Here is an 8,824-nt window from a genome sequence, read left to right on the forward strand (position 1 = left end):
CATGCTGTTCTCAATACCCATGGCAACACCACAGCTTGTCACACATTCTCTTCACTCACCAATTTCATTGCCTTATGCAGAGCTCCAGTCATCTTTCTCATCTGTCAGGCATTTTCTGAGGAAGGAGGGAACTGGACCTCTTCATCCTCTAATCTTTGCCCCAGAGAAGTGGGTACCAGGTGCCCTGGGACTGCACAGCCCTGAGCCAGGGCATGTGCATGTACGTGCACACACACACACACACACACACACACACAGACACACACACACACACACCACCCCTCCTGCTTGGAGGACTTTGGCGGGCCCCGCCTCCTACCTCTTGCCTTTTCACCACAGGCACCTCCAGGAAACACAGCAGAGTCCTGGGACTTTGAGGAGGAGCCCACAGCAAGTGGAGGTCAGCAGGGAGGGGATAAAGTGGGGGAAACTGGGCCTAAATAAACCCCTCCATCAAATGACTAGGGAAGTCCTGGGAAGCAGGGGCTGAATCCATGTGACCAGAAAGGGGAGGGAGATAGTTGGAGAGGTTTTGGTCGGTTTGGGAGGGTGGGCATTAATGATGTTCTCATTCCAAGTCCATTTATAGGCTGTGGAAAACGGAGATGATTCTGCCTTCGTACTTGGCATTGACCCAAAACTCCTTGTGAGCTCACACTTTGTGAGCTGATTACTGCCCTTAGTATTAGACCAGTCCATAGAAAGTGGGAGCAATGGCTGTGACTCTGTTGGAGGATTGGTGCAGAGGAATGGACCTGGACTCTAGGAAGGTCTTGCTAATCGTGGGGATCCCAGTGGAGTGTAGTGAGGCGCAAATTAAAGAGACCCTGAGGAGAGGCTTAGGGTCCCTCTGCACCTACAGGGTGCTGGGCACAATGTTCAGAAGGGAAGACCAGGCTAAGACAGTTTTCCTTGAATTGACTGACACCATCAACTATGCTACCATGCCCAGCCGGATCCTAGGAAATGGAGGTACCTGGGAAGTGGTGGTGAAGCCCCGTAGCCCAGATGAGGAATTTATCAACATACTGAAGGACTTCCTAAAAGATGAGGGCCGAAGAATGTTTGATGTGGCCAAAACCCTGGGGCACAGCACTCACTCTGAGGGCGCAGAGCTGAAGGGTGTGGCTCAAGTCAGGCAACCAGTCTTGCAGCCTCTGAAAGAAAGCCTGTGGTACCAAAAACTCAAGACATTTTCAGGAAACACTCTCCCAGGCCCAGGTGAAGAGAGCTTTGAAACCTGGCTAGAGCAGGTGACTGAGATGATGCAGCTATGGCAGGTGTCTGAGACTGAGAAGTGGTGGTATTTGCTGGAGAGCTATGTGGCCCTGCCCAGTCCATCATGCGGCTGCTGAGGGCCAGCAATGACTCCATGACAGTGGAGGAGTGCCTGGAGGCCCTGAAACAGATCTTTGGGGATAAAGAGGACCATAGAACCTCACAGTTTAAGTTAGTCCAGACCTTCCAGAAGTCTGGAGAGACTATCTCTGGCTTTTTGGTATGATTAGAGCCCCTGATTCAGAAAGCCATGCAGCATAGCCCCATGCCAGTGAGAAGTGCAGACACGATTCACCTGAAACACATCCTAGCTCGAGCCTCCATGACCACTGCCCTCCATGGCAAACTCGAGCTACTGGATCAGCAAGAGTGTGCACCCACTTTCCTGCAGTTAATGAAGCTCATTCGAGATGAAGAGGAGTATAAGGCCACCATGGCAGTGACCGAGGAGATCCAGAGTCGAGCAGAAAGGGTCTTCAGGGCATCAGAAGACAGTGTCCTGATCCCTCAGGTCATGGTGCAGGCAGGGTCATTTGCTGAGAGCAGCACTCAGATCATCCAGGAAGGAATCATCCCATTTCTGAAGTGCCGGCAGCTATCCTCTAGCTGTGACACTGGGGAGGAAGGCCACAGCCAGACACTATTTTCTAGGGCCAAGAATCAGCCTCCAGCAAAGCCCAGGCCTCAGCTGGCAGCAGAAGAATCAGGGAACGAGAGAGGGGCTGGAGCCGTAGAACCACCCCAAGGCCTAGGAAGCATAGGCTCAACATATCCAGGCACACCCTCTGCTAGCAGGCAACAGAAAACGTGCAACGGAGGGAAGAGGCGGTCCACACAAACAGAGGGGGACCTTGAGTGGGGCAGAGGGGAAGGGAATCCAGGCTCAGCCCCCTCAGCCTCTACCAATTGGAAGGTGCTCCACCAACCAAGCCAAAATCAGTTCAGGGAGGCGCGGGAGGCCCAAGCAGAAGACCATCATGTGCAGCAAAACGGGTGCCTATGCCTCAGACAGAGACCCCAACATAGCAGAGACTGAAGAAGTTGTAGTCAGGGGCTCTGGCATTGGCCCTGGCTTCTGGCCACCTGCAAATGCCCGCCCTGTGGGCTCTGAGCTACTGATGCTGATGGGCTCCCAGGCCACTTGGGGCCTAGAGGAGCCTCTCTGGAGGCCATCTCTGCCACAAGGAGCCAGCTCTGACAAGGAAGAGCTGTGGGGCACACGGAAGATGCTCCGGCGGGGAGACCGCAGGATCCAGCCTGTCCTCAGGATCATCTACACTGCCCTAGGGAGTCCCCAGGAAGGCAGCACCCTGGAGCCTTTCCGCGATTGAAGGCAGAGGACCCAGAGGCCCATGGCATCCAGCACCAGCGTACAGGCAGTCTTCCCCCAACCCAGCCCCTGCAGCCTGGAAGGACTATAGGGACAAGGAAAGCAAAAACTGTGAAGAGATGATAAGGCCCTGGGTACCTGGTGGGCCAGTACCCCACAACTGGCTTTGCTGTGAGTGGGTGTGTGTGGTATAAACTTTTGTTCCAAAGGAGGGAAAGGAGAAGGAGGAGGAAGAGGAGGAGGGATATGTGAGAAGAAGAGGAGGTGCACGGAGGAGAGGGAGGAAGAGGAGGAGGAGAATTCTTTGGCGGGACAGAGGGTTGTTTCTTTCTGCTTAGGTTTGAGTTTGGTCACTGGAGACCTGGGACTTGCCTGGAGAAGTAGCACTCACCAGCTGCCAATGCCAAGGTCATCCCCAATGCTTGCCAACTGGAAATAGCCCTGAGTGGCCAGCCCTAGCCTAGGTGAGGGATGCCTGCAAACAGCTGCTGCCCACACTGACCTGAGAGATGTTAAGGGCCATGTCATGGTGCCTGGGCCTCCCCCACCCCTCCAGAGGGGACCCCTATTCAGCATTCCCTGGGGCAGACTGCTCCCTGTCCTGGGAAGTCCAGATGTGCCCCCTGTAGGCCTCCTAGTGACCCAGGTCTCTAGGAAACCCTCCCTGTCCCAGCCCCTCTCCCCTTCCCATCAACACACACCTCCAAGCCATCATCCATTTCCCCCACACCCCTCACAGAATCCTGAGGCGCCCATGAACCTGGGCCAGGTGTCCCCACCTACCTGTTCAGCCAACCCTGGGCCCTGCCAAGTGTCCTGAGCTTCAGCACCAGCCAAGGCTCTACCTGCTGTGGTCCCGTGTCCTCAGCTGTGTGTGCTTTCCTGGTGGAGATTCAGGCCCAGTTCTGCTTGCTCTCCTGGAGATGTGAGTGTGCTCTTCCCTGAGCAGTTCTACCAACCGTGGGGCAGAGACACCCCTGTCCACTTCCAGGAACTGGTGGGAAGGAGGGGATGGACGAGGACTTGACTGGCACCCACCCAAGGACCTCAGGAAGGAATATCTGCATTGGGGCTTCCCAGCGGGGCTTCGGGAGGCCCCCCAGGACCTGTGCTCTGCTGGGCCACCCCATGCTTCCTCGGGACTCCGTGTCCTGTGCTTGGTACAGCGTGCCCTGGTGTGTGACAGTCCTGTGCCCATCATAGGGCACAGGGCCCGAGCAGGAGGGGCTGCCATGGGGGGATCGGGCATTGCCAGAACCCACCGTCCTGGCAAGACACCACACATGAGGCCCTTGGGAAGGGAGAGTGTGGGGGGAGGGAAGGCACCTCGTTAGGGACCCTGGGAGGAGGGGGGCCAGGACTGTGATCTCCAGTGTATGTTAGAAGTTCTTCTCTGTGTTGTCATTCCCTCTCTTCAACGGTTTCAGTCAGTGTTGGTGGGTGTGAAGTCACATAGAGTGGATGTGATGTCAGACATAGTGGCTGTGTTTTCATAAACAGAGTGGATATGATGTCATAAACATAGTGAGTGTGATATCATATGTAGAGTATATGATGTCATACATATAGTGGGTGTGATGCCATACATGCAGTGGGTGTGGTGACACAGATACAGTGGATGTAATGTCAGATGTAGTGGTTGTGTTGTCATAAACACAGTGGGTGTGATGTTATACATAGTGGATATGATGTCATAAACATAGTGGGTGTGAATTCATAGAGATAGTGACTATGATTCACATGTACAGTGGATGTGATGTCATATATAGTGGGTGTGATGTCATGGCTACAGTGAGTGTGATGTCATAAATACAGTGGTGTAATGCCATAAAGAGTGGAGGTAATGTCACATATAGTGCATATGATGTCATACATATAGTGAGTGTGATGCCATACATACAATGGGTGTGATATCATTGACACGGTGGATGTGATGACACAGATTCAGTGGATGTGATGTCAGATATAGTGGTTGTGTTGTCATTAACACAGTGGGTGTGATGTCATATATAGTGGATATAATTGCTTTTCGATAAAACTTCCTGAAAGTTTGAGCTGAGTATCATCTCTGCTCTGGACAGTGGAGGGGAGGGATGACGGGGGTAGCAGGAGTGACAGTGGCCTTATACCCTGAATTGGTGCTGCCGTGTGGTCCCAGCAGTGTCCAAGATGGTCTGTGTGGCACCCTGGGCTGTATGGAGCTGGGAGACAGAGACTTGAGGGCAGGGACTGTGGCTGGTTTGGGTCCCTAGGAACCTCAGGGAGCCCCCAGGAATAAATGGATTGGATGTGTGGGGAGAGCAGGGTCAGCAGGTAGGACACCAGGTTGTAGGATCCCTGGCTACTCTGTGTGGGCTCCAGGCACCCAGATGGTTCAGAGATCATGTGTGCCATCCCAAGGACCAGCCAGCCACAGAAAGGTCCTGGTGTGAGGTCATGGCCACTGTCAGGATTGTGGTGCAGGATTTCAGGACTGGGGTGTTTGCCCACCTTCCTGAGATCAGTCTACCCCTGCTGGCCAATGGTGGCTAGCCCGGGTCCATGCACCCGGGGGTGATGGGGGCGGTGGTGTGATGTCTGAGGAAAGGAGGTTGGGCCAGCAAGAGTTCTACAGCCCCCCTTTCCCCAGAGGCCGGTAATGGCTGGCAGCGCTGTCCTCTACCTTGAGTCCAGGGCAGGGTGACCTGCTGAGAGGCACAGGCACCCCTCTCCCTGTCCCACTACCCCACACTAGTCCTGTGTTCTGGGAGCAGGCAGGAGGCAGGGTGCAGGGCTGTGAGTAGGAGGCTGCAGACAGGGGCCCGATGATGGCCCTTTCCTGTCCAGTCGCTGATTCTGGGTCCCCCAGAGACTTTGGTGAGCAGTGCATTCGCCAGGGTGGAAGCCACTACTGATCTGGGGGACACATTCTGAAACGTGAGGACATCCTGCATGCGCCTGCATATGCATGCCCCATGAAGTTGCACGTTTATATCTGGTGCCTGTGCGCCTGCCCTCGCCACGATTTCCTGCAGCCGCGAGATTGACTCATGGTGCTTATAGGGAAATGCGACCTTCCAGGCTTCGAAATGGCTAACCTGGACACAAGAAGCCTTGGCGGCGGTTCCCGTGACGGCCGCCAGATGGCACGTGAGGATCACAGTTGCTCCTGGCCGCCCATCTTGGGCGCCCTGGGCTCTCACTGCCCATCCCCCAATGGCCTGGAGGATCTGGGTAGTCCCACGAGCCTGGAGCTGACGCAGGTCTCCTGAACCCAAGTGCACCATCACCACAGTGCAGCCAGAGGCGGGAGAGAGGAAGGGAGCTGGGTGCCCACAAAGATCCAAAGGGACTGTTTGGTGAACTGCCCTGGTGGTCTCTGGATGCTGGACGCTGGTCTTCAGAGCTGGCCTTGGCCAGCACCCATGGACACGAGGGGCGGGCGACTCGAACCTTCAACCCCGAGGGTCCCTGGGCGGACCTGCTTGCTCCTGGCACTGGGGCTCTATTGGGAGGGAGTGTCGTTATGAAGAGGTGGAGGAGGGAGATAGACCGGTTGGGTAGTTCAATCTGCAGAGTGGTGGAGCCTTTCCTTTTTCAGTGGTAGAAAATGAGTGGAAGAGAACTGAGAGGACTGCCCTGGTTATCGAGTTGTAGAGCTAGGCTTTTAAGCCTGCGACCTCTGTGACTGTCATCACAATATATACTGCTTCCAGTTTGTGTGTAGTTAGACTTCTAAGGCCATGCTGAGCCTGGTGGACATGGCACTTAGGCTGGCAGTTCAGTCATGAGGGAGGGGTGCCTCTATTATGTCATAGATACAGTTGCTGTAAGGTCATATACATTGTAAATGATGTCACATATAATGGACATGATGTCATAAATATAGTGGAAGTGATGTCATGTATAGTGCATATGATGTCATACATACGCTGAGGATGATGTCATACATAGAGTGGTTGTGATGTCATCAATACAATGGGTGTGATCACACAGATATAGTGACTCTTGTGTCACATGTATAGTGGTTGTGGTGTCATATACAATGGGTGTGGTGTCATATATTGTGGGTATGATGTCATAAACACAGTGGGTGTGATGTCATGAATACTGTGGTTTGATGTCATAAAGAGTGGAAGTGATGTCATTTCTAGTGCATATGATGTCATACATATGCCAAGTTTGATTCCATACATAGAGTGGGTGTGATGTCATCAATACAGTGTGTGTGAGATGACACAACTACAGTGACTGTGATGTCCCATGTATAGTGGATGTGATGTCAAATACAGTGGATGTGATGTCATACATACTGGGTGTGATGTCATGGATGCAGCTTATGTGATGTCATAAATACAGTGGAGTGCTGTAATAAAGAGTGGATATGATGTCATATGTAGTGCATATGATGTCATAGATATAGTTGGTATAATGTTATACATACAGTGGGTGTGATTGCACAGATACTGTGGATGTGATGTCAGATATAGTGTGTTTGATGTCAGATATAGTGATTGTGTTGTCATAAACACAGTGTGTGTGATGTCATATAGATGTCATGAATACAGTAGATGTGATGCTATATACTCAGTTGTGTTATGTCATAAAGAGTCGATGTGATGTAATATATAGTGCATATGATGTCATACATATAAGTGGGTGTGATGTCATACATACAATGGGTATGATATCGTCGAATCATGTGGGTTTGATGACACAGATACAGTGGATGTGATGTCAGATATAGTGATTGTGTTGTCGTAAACACAGTGCGTGTGATGTCATATATAGTGAATATGATGTCATTAACATAGTGGGTGTGATGTCATAGGTACAGTGCCTGTGATGTCACATGTATAGTGGATGTGATGTCATATACAGTGGATGTGATGTCATATATATTGGGTGTGATGTCATGAATACAGTGCATGTGATGTCATAAATACAGTGGTGTGATGTCATAAAGAGTGGATGTGATGTCATATATACTGCATATGATGTCATACACATGTGAGCCCCAGATATTCAGTGACTTGTTTAGGCCACCCAGGTTTCAGGAGACTTTATGTTCATGTAAACCAAAGCCCACACATTTCTAATGCAGTGGCTGCCTGGTTGACTGAGCGAAAGCTTTCAAATGCAGAGAGGTGTAGTGGGGCTCATGGCTTGGAAACAGTCAACTTGTGTCTGTTTAAGAGACTCCAGGCTTCTTGAGGGCAGAATATGAGTGCAGGGTGGGGCCTGTTATTAAGGTCCTCTTTCCAGCATCCCGTACCTCACATTTGGGACAGTTGCTGATGGAAGTCACTTTGTTGCTGGAGGGCCAATGAGTGTGCCTGTTGCTTTTGGAGGCTCCAAGCCCTGCCACCTCAAGCCCTCCCTAAATACATCCCCTGGCGGCAATGCTGACTGACGCCTCAAATGCTCTCCCTACCCAGCCATTGGCCCTGCACAAAGACCCCAAGGCCTTTGTCCTTCATCTTCCTGAGCTCTCCTGGGGCAATGGGAAGCCCACAGTGACCTTAGCACAGGGGGCCTGGGACACCCAGGGATTGTGCAGCCCGGAAGCTCTGTCCAGGGCTCCAAGGTGGCCACTGGAGTGCGCTCCACAGCACACAGGCAGCACCCCCAGACTTTGAGAAAGTGGACAGGTGACCCGACCCCAGAATTACCACAGGCACCCTGGGCAGGGGCTGGATCTCTTCCTCAGCAGGCAGTGGGGGCTGAAAGTGAAGGTGAGACACAGGTCTTGGCAGGATGCTGGTGAGAAGGGGCTTGGGGCTCCTGGGTACAGGGTGGGGGGGGTACTGTGGGGGTAGGGCACCTACCTGTGGGTGGTGGGGGAAGGAGAGGGCAGCTCCAGCCCCAGAAGGTCAGGTGCTGGTGGGAGGGGGAGGGGTTCCCAACTAGGCTGGTGGGCGTGGGAGGGGTGTCCAGTTTTCTGGGATCAACATAGCATCAGGGACGCTCAACATTCAGTGCTGGGAAAGGGAGGCTGGGAGGGCTCCTGGCTGGGGCATCCTGGAGGAGAGGGCTCTCAGCTGCCGGGTTGCAGATTATGGTGACAGGGGCTCCAGTACTATGGTGGGGTCAGGAGTGTCAGCCTAGGCAAAAGGGGGTCTTCTCATCGCAGAGGTAAGGAATGCAAGGGGAGCACTCTAAGCCGCTTTAGTGAGGGGTGGGAGGTGAGGAGCATGAACTGGCTAAAGAGGAGCTCCAGGCTGCCAGTTTGTTTCC

The 8,824-nt window shown here is 52.9% G+C and overlaps 1 pseudogene; it reads left to right on the forward strand.

Annotated features, from left to right (window-relative positions):
- The first annotated feature begins 713 nt into the window (after nucleotides 1–713).
- Nucleotides 714–2,609, forward strand: LOC136155390 (paraneoplastic antigen-like protein 5; annotated as a pseudogene).
- Nucleotides 2,610–8,824: the final 6,215 nt, after the last annotated feature.

Source organism: Muntiacus reevesi, unplaced genomic scaffold (genome assembly GCF_963930625.1).
Source record: "Muntiacus reevesi unplaced genomic scaffold, mMunRee1.1 SCAFFOLD_33, whole genome shotgun sequence".
Lineage (NCBI taxonomy): Eukaryota > Metazoa > Chordata > Mammalia > Artiodactyla > Cervidae > Muntiacus > Muntiacus reevesi.